We start from the raw sequence: 11,863 nt of genomic DNA on the forward strand, positions 1-11,863 counted from the left end.
TTGTCAATTCCATATGTTTACTGAAAGAGGAGCAATTGGCTTTTGAACAATTGTTATAGGTACTGTTTTCATGACTCCCAAGTCATAAGCAGAACCCATTTGATTCCATTGAAGGATATCTGAAGTGGATTTGGCGTGAAATGGAAAATAGAAAGTGCATTACATAGCCTTCTATTTTGTGCATTTTTCTATTCTAAATTGCTTCTCAAATAATTTATGACATTTGATTTGGGAGGGAGTATGTGCTTCCCACTTGAGATTTCAACGCATTCAAACATACCTCAACTTCGACTAGATATATGCAACTAGGTGAAGCTTTTCACGTAGTTAAGACTTTATGATTAGAACTCCATGTTTCAGGTTCTGATGTCAAAAATAATATTCATTGGCACGTTTCATTGATTGACAACCTTTAGCGGTGGCCTGTTTGGGATATGGTTTCTATTGACAATGTCCTCATGATTTCACAGGGTGGCCTGTTTTAATGGGAAGTGAGGGCAGTTTTACATTATTGAGTGGGATGGTTCATAATGTGTGTTTCATTTAATTTTAATTGGAAAATGAGATCTGGCAAATGGATGGAAATGAATATTTGAAAGAAATATTTTCTTGCATACTTTGTTAGAGTATGCTTGCTTGCATACTTTGCTCTCATCTTTCCAAAAAGAAGAAGCATACTTTGTTAGTCTCTTTTTTTTTTTTTGTTTCCCTTATATCAGCATGTCTTTTGTTTCTTGTGGAGTAAGGTATTGGAAATATACATACAAAATGTATTTTCTTTTCTAAGATTTTTCGACAAAGAATATTTATTCTAATGAAATAAAGAATGTTGTTGTATTCAGGAGACTGCAAGATTCAATAAATTACTAAGCTCTTAGTGATTTTCAATTACGAGCAATCAAAAAAGTTTGGAGCTGTACTTTTCACAATTATTTTCAAACACTAAATAAGTTTCTTCATTGCATTCAATTCCCTAAACGTTCATATGTTTTGGTACACCCATCTGTTTAGGAATCAGAACTCTGTCCAGACACCATCTATTTAGGAAACAAACAGATTGTTCGAAGTTTCATTCTTGCTCCAGTTACTATCTTGTACCCTATAAAGGCATTCAGTTCTCCTCCTGTTTTTGTAACTCCTGTAATTTTTAAATCCACCCGAGTAATTGCGACAGCCAGTCCCCAGCATGGTAAAGGAGGTCGATGTCAGGTGGGTTGCCGATTTTGAACTTCCTCAGGTAATCGTGAGAATTCCTGTTTAAACAAGAACTTGTAAAGCTGGCTCAGATAGCTGGAACAAGGCTATGATTAATATTTTCTTTCAATTTTATCGGCATTCAGGCTTCTCTATTTTTTCTTATTTTTATTTCTCCACTTGCTAGAAAATGGGAGGAGAGGCGATTGCACATATGGTTGCCGGTTCTTCTCATCATTCTTCAGTTGAAACTGAATGTTTGAATTCATTCAGGGTAATTTCTTGTTCTTATCATTCTAGTTTTCTGGTCTTTCACAAGATCATCTTATTTTTTGGAGGTTGCATGAAATGACCATTTTCGAATTGTGAAATTGTTTCAGGCATCAGAAAAATCTGTGCAGGCCCAGAAATGTGCCGAACCCCACTTAAAAACAGTTAAAATTGTGAGTTACTGCTACAGATTCTCCAACTCATGATATGTTTGCATTTCATTGTCCAATAGCCTGTTTGCATGTGTTATAACCACGTTCAATCCTCTTTAATATCTGGCTTGGTTAATGCATTCATTCAATGTTCACTTGATTAGTAGACAATGTTGGTATGGTTTTGTTGAAATTTACTTCTTTTACTCATAATGCAAAATACTTCAGCTTATTTGGTGCTTTCAAGCTCGATGTAATGTAAAATGATTGTTGAAGTTCTTAATACAAGATCATTTGCTGTTTTCGTATATTGCCTAGTTTATGAAAAACTTCCATTTTCAGGTCTTAGAATCAGCTTTCAACCGTAAACTTGTGGAAACATTCTCTATGAGATATACAAGCACTAAAGAGGCAACATATGATCCCAGAGAATACTCTAGATGTAGGGAAACAATATGTAGTTTGTTGCTTTCCAATATAGTGGCCTTCATCTGTAATGACATGGTAATCCCACTATGAATTTGTAGTCCCAAGAAACTCTTCTTTTTCAATCTGACAGATGATGTGTCTAGCAGTCCTACATGATCATCAGGTGGGTCAGCAATGACAACCTCTGGTTGGGGTACACTTGTTTGTTGAATTAGCACCATCAGATGTTTTTCATTTTTAATTGTCCAATTGAGGTCCACCAAATCAGAAATATGATATTGTCAATTCAGATGCACTTTTGATGGCAAGGGTGGATAATCCTGCTGGTAAATTCTGCAACTATGCATTTATGAGATGGTTATGTACATGCACATAACTGAAAAATTGGGCACAATAATTTTCTTTTGCAGCTGTTGGAGTTGGTTTGCCCACGTGATTCTAAAATTTTCTTATGCTACTTTTATTGACAGGTTTTTGAACAATTGGTGTAATCACAAATGTTAGACACCTCTCTGTTGCAGTTCTTAGTTTATTCTAATAATGCGGTAATGTTTGCATGCTACCATCTATAGTTATCTGAGGCATGGAAATGATGTATTGGACAGTTTAAAATATCCAAAGGTCCTATTTCAGCCAACAAGTATCCACCAATCAAAGGTTAGGATTACTTAACTGAATTGATTTTGGGATTGTACTTAGCTACAGTGTTTTCTACAGTTCAGTTGGTTTACTTTGAGTATTACGACATAGTGCCTGCGTATCATGCATCACAGACTGAATTGAAAAACTTCCCTGACATAGTGCCCACGTACCATGCGTCACAGACAATCATAGTATTAAAACTTCCCTTTGGGGAGTTGGAAAAGTTGTCGTGGTTGGGGGGTGAGGAATGATAGGTGCTGGACTTTATATCATAAATATGGTAGTGGAATGTGTCCTCTACTGTATACCATTCTAAAATGAATTGCAATAATCTTGTTTCAAGTAAAGAAGTTATGAGAATTATGTGTTAGCTTTGGGTTTGGGAATTTGACGTGTTAACATAAGAACAATAGTTTTCTATATTTCAAATCTTTCGTTCTTGGTATGCCATTACTTTATTTTGAATTCTTGTATGACTTGATGTTGAAGTTCCATTTGCTCCATGCAATTATATTTCTGGTGCAATTGGAGATCTGAAATGCCTACTCTCCATGTACATTCTATGTCTCAATTTTGTTTCTAAAATTTATATATAAAGTCATTGTTTTCTCTAATGTCAGCAGATGGGTGATTTTGTTGTCACTTACGGATTCTTTGGTGTTTATTTTTGTTAACATTTTATGAGTGGGTTTGTGGGTGTTGTCCTCAGGATTGGTCTTTCAACGACATTGATGGGGATATACCATTTTCAATTTCAAAGTTGAAAAAGTTGGAATTCATGTAAGTCGCGTTCTTCTAGTGTGTTTTACTTGCATGGGAAACCATTGTTTCTGTAGAAATTTTCATTTTGATTTACGTTTGTTACCATCCTACAAATATCCATTCTTTTCCATATTCTGTTTGCTATCCACTTGAAATGTTTGTCAAAATAATAATATTTTAAGTTGCTTGAAGCATCTTAATGTATTGAAGAAAATCTTGATGGGTGATGGTTTGGAATTATGGGACCATCTTAAAGCTAATGCAAGTTTGGCATTATATTAATGCCTTTCTAAAAAGATTCCACATGATTCTAGTTTTGGTAGTTTCATGTTCTAGCTATTACAATTTTTTAAATTTAAACTATACAGGTATCTCTGCCGTTACAATGAAAATGGCTCATTTGTCTTTATATTTTGGCAGGTAAGCTTCAATAATGGCCACCATGACTTTTCCTCCAGTTTCACCACTACACTGTTGATGGTTTTCCAACAGTTTTCTATGTGAATTTACTGTAATAGCTTTATTGGTACAGTTGCTAGCTTCCTGCAATTTGCTTTTGAACTTGCTATTAGAGATTAGTGGAGCATGGCTTACTCTTTTCTTTTTCTTTTTTATTTCACTATGCTTGTCTTTTCAAATGTTTACTCATTTGTTAAATCTGTGTTTGGACTAGAGATGCCAAGATGATTTGCAAATAGATTGAAGAGACAAGATCTGGGCTATTCATCAAGGGGGCTTTGAACATGCCATATTTGGTTGGTCAACTCATCAGGTGGGTTAGATGTAATATGATGATTCATAATTTCTTTGAACTATCCAATTTCCTGAACAAGATTTGGGCCATTCATCAAGTGTAGTCCTCTTGATGATAAGGGCATGGTTTGATTTCAGGGCTGTAGTATGTCGTGTGTATGATATCTATGTTGTAATTACAGTTATCTATAATAATAATAATTTGTTCATTATAGTGCATTCACAATAGTTATTATTGTGGTTATATTTATTCATTATATGACAGGTTTTCAGGTGAGATGGACGAGTTTCAAAACAAAACAGTCTGTGGTTTTGAGAAGCGATTCTCAGGATGTATGTGTGTTTCAGGGGCCATCTACACCTTGGAAGCATACAATGGAAGGTAAGGAAAATCCTCGAGTTCTCTTCTTTGAATCATGAAAAGGTATTTGGAAATATTAGGCATGCTCATGAGCAGGACATACATAATTCCGTAAAAAATGATGGAGCAGACCCGGATGTGCATCGGAGCTATCCGGATGTTGAGCGGGGGTCTCTTGAAGGTGGGAGCTGCTGTTATGACCATAATAAAGCTGTCCATTTTCTATGGACAACATTGGAGTGGTCTGGCCATTTGGACAGGCCGTGTTTATGTATTTGCTCGAAATTAATGGAGCAGATCCGGATGTGCGTCGGAGCTGTCCGGATGAGCGGAGGTCCCTGGAAGGTGGGAATCGCTGTTATGTCCATGATGAAGCTGTCCATTTTCTATGGACAGCATTGGAGGGGCCTGGCCATTTGGACAAGCCGTGTTTATATATTTGCTCGAAATTAATGGAGCAGACCCGGATGTGCGTCGGAGCTATCCGAATGAGCGGGGGTCCCTGGAAGGTGGGAACTGCTGTTATGACCATGATGAAGCTGTCCATTTCCTATGGACAGCATTGGAGGGGCCTAGCCATTTGGATAGGCCGTGTTTATATTTGTATTTGCAAGTACCACACCCTTAACCTAAACCACACCCTAAACTTATAACCTAAACCTATTCTCAATTCCATAAAGTTATAACCTATAACCTAAACCTAACCCTAAACCAAAACCGATAACCTAAACCTTAACCTAAACATAAACCTAAACTTAAATCTATAACCTATACTTATAACCTTAACCTAAACTATAACCTTAACCTATAACCTATACTTATAACCTTAACCTAAACTTATAACCTTAACCTAAATCTATTCTCAAATCCCAAAACCTATACTTATAACCTAAACCTAGACCTTAACCTAAACCTAAACCTATACTTATAACCTATAACCTATAACCTATACTAGTAACCTTAACCTAAACTTATAACCTTAACCTAAATCTATTCTCAAATCCTAAAACCTATACTTATAACATAAACCTAGACCTTAACCAAAACCTAAACCTATACTTATAACCTATAACCTATAACCTATACTTAACACTTAACCTAAACTTATAACCTTAACCTAAATCTATTCTCAAATCCCAAAACCTATACTTATAACCTAAACCCAGACCTTAACCTAAACCTAAACCTATACTTATAACCTATACTTATAACCTTAACCTAAACTTATAACCTTAACTTAAATCTATTCTTAGATCCCAAAACCGATACTTGTAACCTAAACCTAAACATATACTTATAACCTATAACCTATAACCTAAACCTTAACCTATAACCCAAACCTTAACCTATAAACTAAACCTATAACCTATAACCTAAAACCTAAACCCAAACCTAAACCCAATCCCGAACCCGAACCCGATTTCCTAAACCTAAACCTTAACCTATAACCTATACTTATAACCTATAACCTATAACCTAAACCTTAACCTATAACCCAACCTAAACCTATACATATAACCTAAACCTATTCTCAAATCCCAAAACCCATAACCTAAACCTTAACCTTAACCTATAACCTAAACCAAAACCTATAACCTAAACCCGAACCCGAACCCGAATCCCTAAACCTTAACCTAAACATATAACCTATAACCTATAACCTAAGCCTATACCTAAACCTAAAACCTAAACCTAAACCTAAACCAATAACTTAAACCTAAACCTATAACCTAAACCCTAACCTAAACCCTATAACCTTAACCTAAACCTATAACCTAAACCTAAACCTATTCTCAAATCCCAAAAACTATAACCTAAACCTAAACCTAAACCTATAACCCAACCTAAACCTAAACTTACAACCTAAACCTATTCTCAAATCCCAAAACCTATAACCTAAACCTAAACCTTAACCTATAACTCAACCTAAACCTATTCTCAAATCCCAAAACCTATAACTTAAACCTAAAACTTAACCTATAACCCAACCTAAACCTATACTCAAATCCCAAAACCCATAACCTAAAGCTAAACCTTAACCAAAACCTATAACCTAAACCTTAACATATAACCTATAACCTATAACCTAAACTTATAACCTATAACCAAACCTTAACCTAAACCTAAAACCTAAACCTATAACCTAAATGTATTCTCAAATCCCTAAACCTAAATGTACACCTAATCCTAATCTCAACTCTCTAACCTAAACCTAAACCTAAACTTGAAAACTCAAATTTAAACTCAATCCCGAACACGATTTCCTAAACCTAAACCTAAACCTATACTTATAACCTATAAGCTAAACCTTAACCTATAACTCAACCTAAACCTATTCTCAAATCCCAAAACCCATAACCTAAACCTAAACCTTAACCAAAACCTATAACCTAAACCTTAACATATAACCTATAACCTATAACCAAACCTTAACCTAAACCTAAACCTAAAACTATAACCTAAACTTATAACCTAAATGTATTCTCAAATCCCTAAACCTAAACCTACACCTAATCGTAATCTCAACTCCCTAACCTAAACCTAAACCTAAACTTGAAAACCCAAACTTAAACTCAATTCCGAACCCGAACCCGATTTCCTAAACCTAAACCTAAACCTATACTTATAACCTAAACCTTAACCTATAACCCAAACCTTAACCTATAACCTATAACCTATAACCTAAACCCGATCCCGAACCCGAACTCGATTTCCTAAACCTAAACCTTAACCTATAACCTATACTTATAACCTTAATCTAAACCTATTCTCAAATCCGAAAACCTATACCTATAACTTAAACCTAAACCTTAACCTAAACATAAACCTATACTTATAACCTATAACCTAAACCTTAACCTATAAACCAACCTAAACCTATACTTATAACCTAAACCTATTCTCAAATCCCAAAGCCCATAACATAAACCTTAACCTTAACCTAAACCTATAACCTATAACCTAAACCAAAACCTATAACCTAAACCCGAACCCGAATCCCTAAACCTTAACCTAAATATATAACCTATAACCTATAACCTAAGCCTATACCTAAACCTAAAACCTAAACCTAAACCTAAACCTATAGCTTAAACCTAAACCTATAACCTATAACCTATAACCTAAACCTATAACCTAAACCCTAACCTAAACCCTATAAACTTAACCTAAACCTTAACCTAAACCTAAACCTAAACTTATAACCTAAACCTATTCTCAAATCCCAAAACCTATAGCCTAAACCTAAACCTTAACCTATAACTCAACCTAAACCTAAACTTATAACCTAAACCTATTTTCAAATCCCAAAACCTATAACCTAAACCTAAACCTTAACCTATAAACAAACCTAAACCTAAACTTATAACCTAAACCTATTCTCAAATCCCAAAACCTATAACCTAAACATAAACCTTAACCTATAACCCAACCTAGACATATTCTCAAATCCCAAAACCCATAACCTATAACCTATAACCTAAACCAAAACCTATAACATAAACCCGAATAATAAACCCGAACCCGAATCCGTAAACCTTAACCTAAACATATAACCTATAACCTATAACCTAAACCTATAACCTTAACCTAAACCAAAACCTATAACCTAAACCTTAACATATAACCTATAACCTATAACCTATAACCTAAACTTATAACCTATAACCAAACCTTAACCTAAACCTATAACCTGAACCTAAAACCTAAATGTATTCTCAAATCCCTAAACCTAAACCTACACCTAATCCTAATCTCAACTCCCTAACCTAAACCTAAACCTAAACTTGAAAACCCAAACTTAAACCCAAAACCCAATCCCGAACCCGAACCCGATTTCCTAAACCTAAACCTTAACCTAAACCTAAACCTATACTTATAACCTATAACCTATAACCTTAACCTTAACCTATAACCCAAACCTTAACCTATAAACTAAACCTAAAAAAAAAAAAAAAATTGGTTATACATGATGCACTTCTTTTACTTTATTTTTCTTTCCTCCAATGGTCATTCTGATTTATGAATGCCATGACTATTTGTAGGATGATTGAATATACGAAGCTGTTGCAGGAAGTGACTTTGTCATTACTAGAGTTGCATTTCGAGACAACTCTTCAAAGTACTACATAAATGACCGTGGAAGTAATTTTATAGAGGTCACTAAGAAATTGAAAGGAAAATGAGTGGACTTGGACAACAATCGGTTTTTTATTCTTTAGGTGGGTGATGGCTGAAAAAGGCCTATTTACTTCTGAACAAAATATCATACCGTCAAAATATATCTTCTCTTTCAATTCTTTATCATTGAAATTTCAGGGTGAAGTCGAGCAAATTTCTCTAATGAAGCCAAAGATTTATATTTTCAGCATTATTATAATTGTAATTATAATTAATTGAATGAAGGATTGTAATTGATTGTAATTATAATTGTTATTGATTGAATGAAGGATTGTAATTGATTGTAATTGTAATTGTAATTGATTGAATGAAGGATTGTAATTGAATGGATGAATGATTGTAATTGATTGTAATGGAATGAATGAATGATTATGCAGGTGGTAATTGAATGAACAAATAATTATATATATTTTTTAATGTACGAAATAGTTATGGATATTGACTATAGCCATTATTAAATTTAGCATATTGCTACAGACTTTTAGCTACAAATAATATTCGTAGCTGTTTATACTTATTGCTACAGATATAATTGCTACGGATTACATCCGTAGCTGTTTAACCTATAGTTACAGATAAAATCCATAGCTATAGGTTCCAGACCTATTGTTACGGCACCTACGACTACGGTCGTGCCATGGACTAGCTATGGACTAAAACTGTAGCCATAGGTCTATCGCTACGAATTTTATCAATAGCATTTGCCTCTTTTTTTGGTAGTGAACTCATACGAAGTCAGGAAAGAATTCAACATAATGCATACTTTATCCTCATCATTTATCATTTCCTCCACATCCAACAATTTGCAAACCAATCTATTGAAGTCAACATCAACCCCTTCCACCATCTTTAGATTGAATAATTGAAGCTTCAAGTACAAACAATTTTCAAAAGATTTCTTTGCATATATATTCTCTAATTTTGTCAATATACTTACTGCAATTTTCTCTCTTATGACATTATACATGACCTCATATGTGAAGCGCAATTGGATAGGCTCTCGCTTTCTTATCCATCTTGTTTCATTCATCTTCAGCTATATATTTCGGTTCTTTTTCAAGAAGGACTTCATCCAATTCTTCTTGAACTATGATATCAGTCATCTTAACTTTCCATACTTAATTTTTTTATCAAAATATTTTTCTGCATTGAACTTTGAGTTAAATGCCATTGATACGTTGCTTTCAAATTTGATATGCTTCCCAACGTTAGCTCTGATACCACTTGTTGGGGAATCATGGAAGCATGCAAAAAGGAATCAAGCAATGTACTACCAATCGCACAACCAAGTCTAAACACAAATAATCCAAATTTTACATGGAAAAACTCTAGCAGGTAAAAAACCATGACACAAAGCAGTGAGTAGTGCATTATATATGAAAACGAAAATACAAAAGATAGAGTGTCACCGATTCGAACAAGCCTCGAATCCACTTCACAAGCCCAAGCTATGCTCTTGAAACCCTTATGAACGAATTAAAAGGCCCTAAAACACCTTTTCTCTCACCCAAATCCTGATTACACCCGATATATATAGTATCATATAGTATCACAATCGGAATAAGAAATAAATCCCGCACATATGCAATTTTGTGTGCACCCTCGATGGTACCTTCAATGGGACTTTGATGGCATCGACGATCTATCGATCGCATTGAACACCTTCAATGACATCGAGTAAAGCAACAAAATGTTCCAACTACAAAACATGAATTTTCTAGATTTTTTTATTGCACTAAGCATCTATTAATGGTATTGACCACTGCTCAATGACATGAAGTGGTTGTCGATGGCATCGACAGACCCTATTGTTTATAAATTTGAGACATTAACAACACCCATTAATAGTATCACTTTGTCACCACACCCTACCCCATCTCTAATTAGCAACAACAACTTCTTCCATTGATAGATGTCAAGCGGCATCTATATGTGGTCGGGTAGAACCCTGATCACGAGATCGTCCATCACTCTCGCCTGTGTGGCCTGTTGAGACTCAAATATTGCATATTTTCCCCATTAATATCTCAGTTTTATGAACATGATAATGCTTAATAGTATATTTTATATATATTTGTATTGCAAGGTGAGTTAAGAGCTTAGACTGAAAAGAATGCTAAAAGCATGGATTTAAGGCTCAAGAATCACCAAGGCAAAGAATGGACCTTTAGAGAGCAAGATTGAAGATTTCAAGACCCCAAGGTCTAAGAAAGCCAAGTGGAGAAGGAAGGAAGTCGAAGGAACAAAGTGCTAAAATTCACTTCAATATATGTGTCATCGACCACTATTTGATGGCATCGAACAGAGGTCGATGACATCGAATTTTCACAGGGAAATCAAGTTGGTTGCTGAACATAATTGGATGCAATTCTTGATGAATCGAAGTCATGTTCGATGACTCGAAGAAGATGCTCAATGACATCGAAGTTAGTTCGATGGCATCGAATTTATTGAAGAAATTGAAGCAACTCGTTGGACTATTTTGGACACATTTTCAATGGTATTGAAGGACTTCTCGATGACATCGAAGAAAGGTTCGATGACGCATAGACTTACGTAGTGCGAAAGGAGAAAAGGCATGACTTTCAGATTCAAAACCCTTTGATGACATTGAAGACTGTTTGATGACATCGAAGTGATACGCAGATTGTATAAATAGAGTTAGTTTTGCAAATCTACCGGATCTAGGCTATGAGGTTTCTTAAAGACTTTTGGGAGATATCTAGGGTTTTTAGAGAACTCTCAAGTTTCATAGTTTTAGAAATTATTTTTCTTTACAAGTTTTTAGATCGTTATTAATTTTTTCTTGCTTTCTTGTTACTTTCTATTTGTCATTTAGTTATGTTTTCTAGTTCCCTCTAGCCCAAGCTAAAAGGGAAGCACTTGAGTTTAATAATTCTTTAAGTTATGATGATTGATTTCCTTTTTTTTATGATGAGATGAATGGTGTACGCATGTTATCAATTATTTAGGTTTAATTTTTTGATCCATCATGTGAGATCCATATGGTGGATGCTTAGGATTAACCTGGATTAATTAGATTTCTTAGATATGAGTTATTCTCAACCTGTTACATTATTTGATTCATTATCTCATGGATATTGAATGCTGAAAATCACTA

General features: G+C 34.6%; 1 long non-coding RNA gene across 1 annotated transcript; it reads left to right on the forward strand.

Moving 5' to 3' along the window:
- Positions 1 to 223: 223 nt before the first annotated feature.
- Positions 224 to 9,095, forward strand: LOC131251553 (uncharacterized). The gene is made up of 5 exons (XR_009173955.1): positions 224 to 1,468; positions 1,575 to 1,637; positions 2,516 to 3,869; positions 4,468 to 4,584; positions 8,607 to 9,095. It is a non-coding gene; the product is annotated as an uncharacterized LOC131251553 (long non-coding RNA).
- The last annotated feature ends 2,768 nt before the right edge of the window (positions 9,096 to 11,863 follow it).

Source organism: Magnolia sinica, chromosome 7 (assembly GCF_029962835.1).
Source record: "Magnolia sinica isolate HGM2019 chromosome 7, MsV1, whole genome shotgun sequence".
Classification (NCBI taxonomy): Eukaryota; Viridiplantae; Streptophyta; class Magnoliopsida; order Magnoliales; family Magnoliaceae; genus Magnolia; species Magnolia sinica.